Raw genomic sequence first — 12,722 nt, forward strand, 5'->3', positions numbered from 1 at the left:
ACGGTCACGACCGCCCGGATCGAGTTCGGGAAAGTTTCGGACACGCACGCAAAGGGGGTTAGGCGGTCACGGTCAAGAGGGAAGCGAAAACCCGATGGGACTTGGAACGGTCAACGAAGGCAGGGGAAGCGAGAACTACGGGCGGATGCAAGTTTAAAAAAATAATAATGATGGCAACGAGTGCCGATGCAATGCGGATGATGCCATGATGAAATGCAACAAACAAATAAAACACACGCCGACAACAAAAACATGGAAGGCATCTAGAGTGTCGGTCTTGGGGCGTCACAATACTACAACTCAACTTAGAAGAGAATGAGGTGTTGTCTGCCCCATTCACTAAGAAAGAGGTGTTCGATGACATAACACAAATGAAACATAATAAAGCGCCCGGGCCAGACGGGTTCCCGGCTGAATTCTATCAAAGATGTTGGCATATCATAAAGAGTGATCTCATGCCTATGTTCCATGATTTATTTGAAGGCCACCTAAATTTGTTCCACCTCAATTTTGTAACAATAACTTTGTTGCCAAAGAAGGTGGAAGCCATTTGCATTGAGTAGTTTAGACCAATTTGTCTTCTCAATGTAAGCTTTAAGATCTTTACAAAGGTTGGCACGAATAGGTTGACGCAGTTTGCACATTCGGTTGTGCAACCCACTCAAATTGCTTTCATGCCAGGACGACAAATCCTTGAAGGGGTGGTAGTCCTACATGAAACATTACACGAAATCCACTCGAAGAAACTCGATTGGGTTATCATCAAAGTGGATTTTGAAAAAGCGTATGATAAGATCAAATGGCCCTTCCTACAGCAAGCCTTACGTATGAAGGGATTCAATGAAACCTGGAGGTCTCAAGTGGATTCATTCATACAGAAAGGCAGTGTCGGGATAAAGGTCAATGATGACACCGGAAATTATTTCCAGACTCGTAAGGGACTAAGACTGGGAGACTCCATGTCTCCTATGTTGTTTAATATCGTAGAGGATATGTTGGCAGTACTTATTAGTCGGGCTAAAGAGAGTGGCCAAGTAGGAGGTCTCATTCCCCATCTTGTAGAGGGGGGTGTCTCCGTCTTACAATACGCAGATGATACTATTATTTTCATGGAACACAATCTTGCAAAAGCTAGGAATATGAAGCTTATTTTATGCCTTTTCGAGCAATTGTCCGGGCTCAAAATCAATTTCAATAAAAGCGAACTGTTCTGCTTTGGGAGAGCTAAAAAAGAACAGGATAATTACAAAAGCTTATTAGGTTGTGAAATGGGATCCCTACCCTTTAGTTATCTAGGGATCCTAATTCACCATAGACGGTTAATGAACAAAGAATGGAAATGTATAGAAGATAGATTTGAAAAAAAGTTGAGCTGTTGGAAGGGCAAGCTCATGTCTTACGGAGGAAGGCTGGTGTTGATTAACTCGGATTTGATGAGTTTGCCAATGTTCTTCCTATCTTTCTTTGAAGTACCGGTAGGGGTACGGAAAAGATTGGACTTCTACAGATCCCGTTTCTTCTGGCAAAGCGACGAGGCCAAGAGAAATATAGACTGGCTAGATGGGATATTATGTGTAGACCCAAAAGACCAGGGCAGGTTAGGGATCGAGAACGGGGGGCTGTTATCACCATCCAAGAGGCCAAGCGTACTCTTTCCTGTTTCCTCTCGTCCCTGGCGGCTGGAACCCTAGCCGCCACCAGGGGAGGCCGATCTTCCAACGCCGCTCTCCGGCGGCTCCCCTCCGCCGGCGACCTCGGTCGTCGGTGGTGAGGGGGGGGGGTCGCCGGATCCACGCGTGTGGATCGCTTTCACTCTCTCGTAGTCTAGGTTTTTAGGTTGTTCATCGTCTTTGCTTCGGCGACGACGATGACAATGCTGAATAAAGATTCTTCGGATCCTTCCCTGACGAGGCCATCGGTCCTATGGTTGGGGATGAATTTGAAAACCAGTCTGTTCAAGCAAGGATGGCGTGGCGGCGGCGGCATCCTCGTGGTGGACCTGTGTCCTCGAGCTCCGCCGTTGTGACGGCGTTTGCTCCAGCGTCGGCGCGAAGCTTGGGAGGTAGTCCAGGTGCGGATGCAGATTGTGGTCTGCATCGACGATATCTGGAAGACGGAGCATGTGCTGGGCTCGTGGTTCGTGGATGGCAGATATGGTTTCCTCCTTCGGTGTTTTAGTCGTGGTGGGGTGCCAGATCTGGAGTTTGATGGCGTGTCCGGGGTGTTGCCCCGGTCTGATTCATTCAACGGTAAGGGCTTCACTTTTAGTGAGCCACCTTGGAGGTCCGCAAAGCTGCATATCAGCGATGGAGCCGCGTCGAGCTCGGGTGAGGAGGTGATTCGTCATTATTTCCTTCGGTGGCTGCTGTGGTGGTGCCAGAGGCAGGTGACGGGCGTTGGTGTCAAGCTCAGAGATGTTCTACTATCTTTTCAGTTTTGTCATGTCGGTCTTTACGTGACTTGTACTTTGTTCTTTCTGATTTAAATGAGACACGTATTACCATGCAAAAAAAGGTTAGGGATCGAGAATTATAGGTAAGGAATAGGTGTTTGCTTAGCAAATGGTTATACAGATTATCGACGGAGACCGAAGGCATGTGGGTACAAATCTTGCGGAATAAATACCTTCATACTAAGACTTCGGCCCAGGTGAATGCAAGACCAACAGACTCACCCTTTTGGAAAGGGTTAATGAAGACAAAAGTAACTTTCTTTCAGGGGAGTTTTTTGAAACTATGATTTTTTTATAGCGAATTCAAAAACTATATGACTTACAATGTTATTTGCAAAACTATGACCCTGTGAGCCTCTTTTAGGCCGAAGACCAACTTTTCGGTCAGCACTAAGCCGAAGTAGGCTCTTCGGTCTCTTGATGGCCGAAGACAGGCGCAGCTGGGCCAAAGAGTTGTTTTCGGCTTTGCTCAAGCCGAAGACCACTCTTCGGCCATCTTTCGGCCGAGGAGCTCATAAGCATACTGCAAGTCCGGCGTACGGCACGGACGACCTGAACGTGTGCTCACACGTTAGCTGCACCGAGATTTGATGCCCATGCATGTGTTTAGTACGTGGGCAGCTCGCCGGCTGGCTGGTTGTGTGCACGTATTCGTATAAATACGACGCGCTTGCCGGCTGGACTATATCGATACGTATATTGTAGACGCATGCGCGTGTTCTAGTACCGTAGTACGTATGCACCAAGTCTTGATGCATGTATTGCTACCTCGGTCCTGATGCATGCATTAGCCACGCATGAACCACATGCAATACCGATCAGCCCTTCGATGCATCAGTCTATCATCATATGTACGCTACGCATGCATCGATCGCCGGCGCTCTTCGGCCAAATGTTGACCGAAGAGTGGTCCTCGGCCTCGGCAAAGCCGAAAATAGCTCTTCGGCCCAGCTAGCACTAGTCTTCGGCCACTAGAAGACCGAAGAGCCTACTTCGGTCTAGTGCTGACCGAAAAGTTGGTCTTCGGCCTAAAAGAGGCCGACAGAGTCACGGTTTTGCAAATAACACATTAGGTCATTTAGTTTTCAAATTCGCTATAAAAACCGTCATAGCTTCAAAAAAAGTTCTTCTTTCAGCAGGTGAAGTTCCTAATTGGTATTGGTACTTCTACCAGGTTCTCGGAGGACACTCGTCTAGGGGAGACGCCCCTGGCCTTACAATACCCATCTCTATATAATATTGTGCAACGTAAGGAAGATTATGTCGCCACAGTATTAAACTCAGTGCCACTTAATATCCAATTTAGGAGATCTCTTGTAGGGGAACGTTGGAATGCTTGGTTACACCTGGTATGTAGGTTGATGGATATTCAACTTTCAGATCAGGCGGATACAATTAGTTGGAAATTAACCACGAATGGAGTATTCTCTGTCAAATCCATGTATTTGGACGTAATTGATTCCGGGCCATTGTCGAGGTCTTTGCACACATGGAAAATTAAAGTTCCACTCTGCATCAAGATCTTTATGTGGTTTGTCCACAAAGGAGTCATCTTGACCAAAGATAATCTGATGAAAAGGAATTGGGTCGGTCAATCTAGATGTTGTTTTTGTGATCAAAATGAGACAATTAAACACCTTTTCTCGAATGTCCACTTACAAAACTGTTATGGCGATCCATCCATATAGCTTTTAACGTTAATCCTCCAATGAGTATAAACACGTTATTTGGGACGTGGCTTAATGGAGTAGACATGCACACAGCTAAACATATTCAGATAGGGATATGTGCACTATTATGGGCTATCTGGAACACTCGAAATGATATGATTTTTAATGGGACAAAATTCACTAATTTTTTGCAGGTTATCTACAGAGCTCCAGCCTGGATCCGTATGTGGTCGTTACTCACTCATGCGGACTACAGGGAGCTTATGGTTATTGGGTGCAGCTGATGGGAGACGGTTGCACGGGCTATCTTCAGCCGATTTGGATGGCGAGCTAATAATAGGCTAGGTGTGCAGGCATCATAGCCTGTTTTTTATAGCCGAATGTGGCGCTTTCTCGCCGGGTGTGGCGTTTTACAGTTATGTTTATCTTTCTTGCTCAGATTTTGAGATTCCATGGTACTTAAGACCTTGTTTTGATTTTAATAATATGGCTGCATGCATCGATTGATGCATAGGCCCGAGGTAAGCCTTCTTTTCAAAAAGGAATTACAGGCCTCCAGGGTGGACATGACACTACTAGGGAAAACCCTAGCGGTAGCGCGGATATTTTACCTATCAGTAGCGCGGGACGACGCGCTACTGATAAGGCGCTACCTGTCGTCCCACACTACTGCTATACATGGCTTTATATTTTATTTACGTTTTATTTTTTACTTTCTCCTTTTTCTATGCTTTCATTTTCATTTACTTTTGTACTTGTTTTTCATTTTATTTTATTTTCGTTTCCAGTAGTGATGAGGACATCAATACCATTGTTACACCCACAGCCCCTGCTGGTATACACACTGGACCGATTACTAGAGCTCGTGCACGCCAATTGAATTATCCGGTACTTTCGTTTCTTGGTAACGATTCTAATGTTCATGAGAATATGATGCAACCTAAATTGGATACATTTGTTTTGCTTACAAATGAAGGGCCTAGCTTGGACAAGAAAGATGAACCTTGGAGCAAGTTCAAGCATGGAGATGATGGCATGCGCAAGGGGAACAAGAACGGAGTTACAAGTGATGATTCCAGGACTCTGAAGCCACCATAATGAGTGCATGAAGCATGGGACGAAATATACAAGATGCCACTTCATAAATTTCGTCCAGAGGCTATTTTAGGTGCTGCGTCACCTTATTATTGGGCCAGTCCCATGTATTTTCGAAGTACTTAAGTATAGGCTGTTTTTAGAGTCCGTATGTGTGGGGAAACAAGAGTTAGGGTTGGTTTCGAACCCCTTCACCAAGGGCCATGAAATTCCCCCTCTCTCCTCCATATATACATCCCTTAGGGCATTGTTTAGGCTTTGGGTTTTGTTTAGATTAAAAGTTCACCATAGCTGCAACTTTGCGTACTTCGTTTGTGTCCAACGACCAGACCAAGACGTCACAGAACCCCACCTTGATCAATAAAGCTTTCATCTTATATTCGCACTATCCAGATTGCAATCTCAGTTTCTTGCTTGTTCTTCGCTTGCTCGCAGGAAACATACCCTCGTGGCCAGGTTGATCGTGCTCCGGCGTGGTCAATAACCCTCGGAAGTTGGTTTAGCGATTGCTAAGGCGCAACGTCTCGCACGTTCGTAGTCGGATCGTCAAGGTCGACTCCCACAGAAAACGATAGCCACCATCTCATCGAAACATCGGGACACCTTTGCCTTTATCAAGTGGTATCAGATTTTCAGGTTGCTCAGTAAGATTTTACTGTTTTTCGTAGATTAGATCGAGTCTGTTCTTCATACCTACAGTCCACGAAAAAGCCAAAAAAAATTAGGGTTAGTTCATCCTATCCGAACCAATCTCAGCCTTTGCATTATCTTTTCTGTATTTGCTTTGTTGAATTTGCGGTTGCACCGTCGTGTCAAGTTGCTGGTCTTAGCGTCTAGTCCTTTAGAGTTTCGAGTTCTGTTCACAGGTTGTCACGCCGCCGCCGCACCATCGTCGTCAACATTACCATATACCACCACCCCACCATATACATCGCCGCTGCCATATACAACCACCAATCCGAGTCCACATATACCATCGCCATATACCACCACCAATCCGAGTCCAGATATACCATCGCCATATACCACCACCAATCCGAGTCCAGATATACCACAACAGTCCGAGTTCCACCAGATTCATCTCCGCCACCAGTCCTAGTCCGAGTCCAGTATTTGTTGCTGTGTTTTCGAGTTCCAGATCACGCCATACTCCGAGTCGTGACAGAGTAGGACTCCCGAGATTCCGTGCTACCCGCAGAAGAAAAAATAGTTCCAAACTAAAAAAAACTAAGTCTGGAAAATTCTGGCTAGGCAGTTTTTAGACCATTTGTAGACTTTTTCGAAAAAAATTTGTTGCGGAGCAAAAAAATGTGCAAAAAAAAGTGAAAAAAAAGAAAAAAATCAGAGTGTGCTCTTCCATTGTTTACGTGCAGCGTCGTGATTTTGTTAGTGTTCTAGGCTCGCGTCTCTAGCACGGTCTAGCCTAGGACCAGCACAGTACCGTCGTTGAGCGTTTATTCAACTTTGCATCTCTGAATTGATTATTGCTGACCCTGTTTGCTACCATATTATAAGCCTTCCCAGTTCCACATACATCTACGTCGTGCGTTTGACTCTCCCTGGTAATCGCTCTATCCAAGCTTTGAGAGTTTTGACTATGACGGTTGCCGATCACCGCCTGCTGCTGGGTAAGATCTGGTAAGAATTTGAGATTGGCTTGACAGATTTGTGACACCACCACGACCTCTTGTTAGTATTCTGTAGGATCATATTCTTATGTGTTTCTATTGTTGCTAACCATGGCAGGATCACAAGCCGACGAGACTGATTGGGAGAACATGACGAATAAGGAGTTGCATGATAAATTTCAGCAAATGATGAGTGGACAGGTGCAAGATGTGCTAAATAGATTTGAAGAGGCCATGGAGAAGATAGATGGCATGGAGAAGACGTTCGAAACAAAGCTCGATAACAGGTTCAATGAATTGCTCGCGCGTTTTCCACCACCACCACCGGCTGCACCTAACGCACCTCTACAACAACAACAACGAGGACTACCTACACATCGTGAAACAGCCCTCCGCCGAGCGAGCCGTCTCCCTCTTGCACCTGGCCAAACTATTGGTGCTGCTGTTGATACTTCTGTGGCTCCTGCTGCTGATGCGGAGGATGATGATTTTGCCGGCGATTACGAGGATGAAGTTGATCAAAATCAGAACTACGTGCCACCACCAGCACAGCAACCACCAGGTCATCCACATGCAAATAATGGCAATGGTAGGGCTCACCCTCAGGTACGAGATCATGACCATCTCCCTAAACTAAAATTGAATATTCCACCATTTGAGGGTAGATATGTCCTGATATATATCTTACTTGGGAGTTAGAAACTGAACAATAATTTACATGTTTACAATATCCCGAGGAGAGACGTGTTCCTGCTGCTGTTTGTGCATTCACTAGTTTTGCATGTGTTTGGTGGTCTGAGCATTGTAGATTATATCCTATTCGAGCTACTTGGGCTGCTTTGAAAACTGCTATGCATATTCGTTGGGTTCCACCATATTATCAACGTGAATTACTTCAAAAATTGCAGCGTTTAAGACAAGGAAAAAACTCTGTAGAAGAATATTATCAGGAATTACAAACTGGCATGATTAGATGTGGTATTGTTGAGGAGAATGAAGCTATGCTTGCACGTTTTATGGGTGGATTAAATAGAGAGATTCAGACCATCCTAGAGTATAAGGAGTATAATAATATCACTCATTTATTCCATCTTGCTTGTAAAGCTGAATGTGAAGTGCAGGATTGACATGCATTGGCGCGAACTAACTTTTCTGCAGGTCGATCTTCATCATGGACACCATGTGCATCCTCTACTTCCACTCCACCATCACCTCCATCAGGTGCCACCTCCAGCCATGATACAAGAAAGCAGGCACAACCACCACTATCTGCCAAGAGCACACCTGCTGGACCTGCGCAGAGCTCTTCTTCTTCCATGGTATCAACAGGGCACACAAGTGATATTATTTGTCGTCGTTGTAAGGGAAGAGGACATTTTGCGAGAGAATGTCAATCTCAGCGTGTGATGATTGCTACTGAGGATGGTGGGTATGAGTCCGCTAGTGACTATGATGAGGAGACTTTGGCTCTTATTACACGTGAAGAACACGGTGGAGATGATTCTGATCATGAGACGCAATACATGGCTGCTGAAGATGCTGACAGGTATGAATGTTTAGTTGCTCAACGTGTTTTGAGTGTGCAGGTTACACAAGCTGAGCAAAATCAGAGGCATAATTTGTTCCATACAAAGGGAGTTGTGAAGGAACGTTCTGTTCGCATCATCATAGATGGAGGGAGCTGCAATAACTTGGCTAGCATGGAGATGGTGGAGAAGCTATCTCTCACCACAAGACCACATCCACATCCTTACTACATCCAATGGTTCAACAGCAGCGGCAAGGTTAAGGTAACACGTACTGTTCGTGTGCATTTTAGTATCTCTACATATGCTGATTATGTTGATTGTGATGTGGTACCTATGCAAGCATGTTCCTTATTACTTGGTAGACCATGGCAATTTGATAAAAATTCTGTACACCATGGTAGAAACAATCAGTATACTCTTGTTCATAAGGATAAAAATATTACTTTGTTTCCTATGACTCCTGATTCCATTTTGAAAGATGATATTAATAGAGCTAATAAAGCAAAACAGGAGAAAAATAAGAGTGAAAACTAGATTGTGGCAAAAGAATTTGAGCAACAAATGCAGCCTACTAATAATAAATAATCTAGTGTTGCTTCTGAAATTAAATTGAAAAGTGCATGTTTACTTGCCACCAAATCTGATATTGATGATCTAGATTTTAGCAAATCTGTTTGCTATGCTTTTGTGTGCAAAGAGGCATTATTTTCATTCGAGGACGTGCCTTCCTCTTTGCCTCCTGCTGTCACTAACATTTTGCAGGAGTTCGCTGACGTCTTTCCACAAGACGTGCCACCGGGATTACCACCTATTCGAGGGATTGAGCATCAAATTGACTTAATTCCCGGTGCATCATTACCTAACCATGCACCATACCGTACCAATCCAGAGGAGACGAAGGAGATTATGCGTCAAGTACAAGAACTGCTCGACAAAGGTTATATACGCGAATCCCTTAGTCCTTGTACTGTTCCTATCATTTTAGTGCCGAAAAAGGATGGTACATCGCGTATGTGCGTTGATTGTAGAGGCATTAATAATATTACTATTCGTTATCGTCATCCTATTCCTAGGCTAGATGATATGCTTGATGAATTGAGTGGCTCTACAATATTCTCCAAAGTTGATTTGCGTAGTGGATCAAATTCGTATGAAATTGGGAGATGAATGGAAAACAACATTTAAAACTAAGTTTGGATTATATGAGTGGTTAGTCATGTCTTTTGGGTTAACTAATGCACCTAATACTTTCATGAGGTTAATGAACGAAGTTTTACGTGCTTTCATTGGATGATTTGTGGTAGTTTACTTTGATGACATATTGATTTATAGCAAATCTTTGGAGAAACATTTGGAACATTTACGTGCTGTTTTTATTGCTCTACGTGATGCATGTTTGTTTGGTAACCTTGGAAAGTGCACCTTTTGCACCGACCGAGTATCTTTTCTAGGCTATGTTGTTACTCCACAGGGAATTGAAGTTGATAAAGCCAAGATTGAAGCTATTGAGAGTTTGCCGCAGCCCAAAACGGTCACACAAGTGAGGAGTTTTCTTGGCCTCGCTAGTTTCTATCGGCGTTTTGTGAGAGATTTTAGCACCATTGCTGCACCTCCCAACGAGCTTACAAAGAAGGATGTGCCTTTTGTTTGGGGTACCGCACAGGAAGAAGCCTTCACGGTATTGAAAGATAAGTTGACACATGCTCCTTTACTCCAACTTCCTAATTTCAATAAAACTTTTGAGCTTGAATGTGATGCTAGTGGAATTGGATTAGGAGGTGTGTTATTACAAGTGGAAAACCTGTTGCATACTTTTCTGAAAAAGTGAGTGGGCCTAGTCTGAACTATTCTACTTATGATAAAGAATTAGGCTGTCAGGACCCCGATCCTAAGTCACATCGATTTAGCATGTAATACCTCATATCACTTTGCGGCCTCACGCACGGTATTCCCACGGGTGTCGCCTTACCATGCCCGGGACCGTTTGCTTGCCTGGTAAATCAACAAGGGAGGCACTGCTTCACAGACAGGTACTCTGGAACGTCTCCGGAGCAGGACCTATCGAGAAGGAACGGTGCCAACAATCAAAACACAAGCATATGCAACACAATGATGCATGAACATGGCATGAAGATGTGATGCTGATTGTGCTAATGCAGCTAGCATTATATTTGGATGAAGTCCATTTGAACCAGGTTCAAATGCATCTCCAAAATAAGCTCTTTATATAAGCCATTATAGTGTTTCACTTATACAACATGTATAAGTTGGTTTGTCATGCATGAAACTAGTACAGATGGATAGATTACATTTTTCTGATAATTTTTCATATATAAATTATATGCTCTTGTTCGGACCTTAGAAACATGGCAACATTATTTATGGCCCAAGGAATTTGTTATACATTCTGATTATGAATCTTTGAAACACATTAAAAGTCAAGCAAAAATGAACCGTAGACATGCTAAATGGGTTGAATTCATTGAGACTTTCCCTTATGTCATTAAACACAAGAAGGATAAAGAAAATGTTATTGCTGATGCCTTGTCTCGTCGTTATACTATGCTTTCATAACTTGACTTTAAAATATTTGGTTTGGAGACCATCAAAGATCAATATGTTCATGATGCTGAATTTAAAGATGTATTGCAGAATTGTAAGGAAGGGAGAACTTGGAACAAGTTCGTTCTTAACGATGGATTTGTGTTTCGTGCTAATAAGCTATGCATTTCAGCTAGCTCCGTTCGTCTTTTGTTGTTGCAGGAGGCGCATGGAGGAGGATTAATGGGACACTTTGGCGTCAAGAAGACGGAGGATATACTTGCTACACATTTCTTTTGGCCAAAGATGAGACGGGATGTTGAGCGTTTTGTTGCTCGCTGCACTACATGTCAAAGAGCTAAGTCACGACTCAATCCTCATGGTTTATATATGCCTTGGGAGGATATATCTATGGACTTTGTTTTAGGTTTACCTCGAACAAAGAAGGGGAGAGATAGCATATTTGTTGTCGTGGATAGGTTTTCGAAAATGGCATACTTTATACCATGTCATAAAAGCGATGATGCTGTTAATGTTGCTGATTTGTTCTTTCGTGAAATTATTCGCTTGCATGGTGTGCCAAATACTATTATTTCAGATCGTGATACTAAATTTCTTAGCCACTTTTGGAGATGTTTATGGGCTAAGTTGGGGACTAAGCTGCTTTTTAGTACTACTTGTCACCCTCAAACTGATGGACAAACTGAAGTAGTCAATAGAACATTGTCTACTATGCTTAGCGCTGTTTTGAAGAATAACAAGAAAATGTGGGAAGAATGTTTGCCTCATATTGAATTTGCTTATAATCGTTCATTGCATTCTACTACTAAGATGTGCCCTTTTGAAATTATGTATGGTTTCCTACCTCGTGCACCTATTGATTTGTTGCCTCTTCCATCTTCGGAGAAGGTTAATTTTGATACTAAAGAACGTGCTGAATTTATTTTAAAAATGCATGAGTTAACTAAGGAAAACATTGAGCGTATGAATGCTAAATATAAACTTGCTGGAGATAAGGGTAGAAAACATGTTGTGTTTGCACCTGGAGATCTTGTTTGGTTACATTTGCGTAAGGATAGATTTCCTAATTTGCGCAAATCAAAACTAATGCCACGTGCTGATGGTCCTTTTAAGGTGTTAGAGAAAATAAATGATAATGCATATAAACTTGAGCTGCCTGCAGATTTTGGGGTTAGTCCCACTTTTAACATTACAGATTTGAAGCCTTATTTGGGTGAGGACGATGAACTTTCGTCGAGGACGACTTCATTTCAGGAAGGGGAGGATGATGAGGACATCAATACCATTGTTACACCCACAGCCCCTGTTCGTATACACACTGGACCGATTACTAGAGCTCGCGCACGCCAATTGAATTATCAGGTACTTCCGTTTCTTGGTAACGATTCTAATGTTCATGAGAATATGATGCTGCCTAAATTGGATACATTTGTTTTGCTTACAAATGAAGGGCCTAGCTTGGACAAGAAAGATGAACCTTGGAGCAAGTTCAAGCATGGAGATGATGGCATGCGCAAGGGGAACAAGAACGGAGTTACAAGTGATGATTCCAGGACTCTGAAGCCACCATAATGAGTGCATGAAGCATGGGACGAAATATACAAGATGCCACTTCATAAATTTCGTCCAGAGGCTATTTTAGGTGCTGCGTCACCTTATTATTGGGCCAGGCCCATGTATTTTCGAAGTACTTAAGTATAGGCTATTTTTAGAGTCCGTATGTGTGGGAAAACAAGAGTTAGGGTTGGTTTCGGACCCCTTCACCAAGGGCCACGAAATTCCCCCT

This window comes from Triticum dicoccoides, chromosome 1A (assembly GCF_002162155.2).
Source record: "Triticum dicoccoides isolate Atlit2015 ecotype Zavitan chromosome 1A, WEW_v2.0, whole genome shotgun sequence".
In the NCBI taxonomy this organism is placed as follows: Eukaryota; Viridiplantae; Streptophyta; class Magnoliopsida; order Poales; family Poaceae; genus Triticum; species Triticum dicoccoides.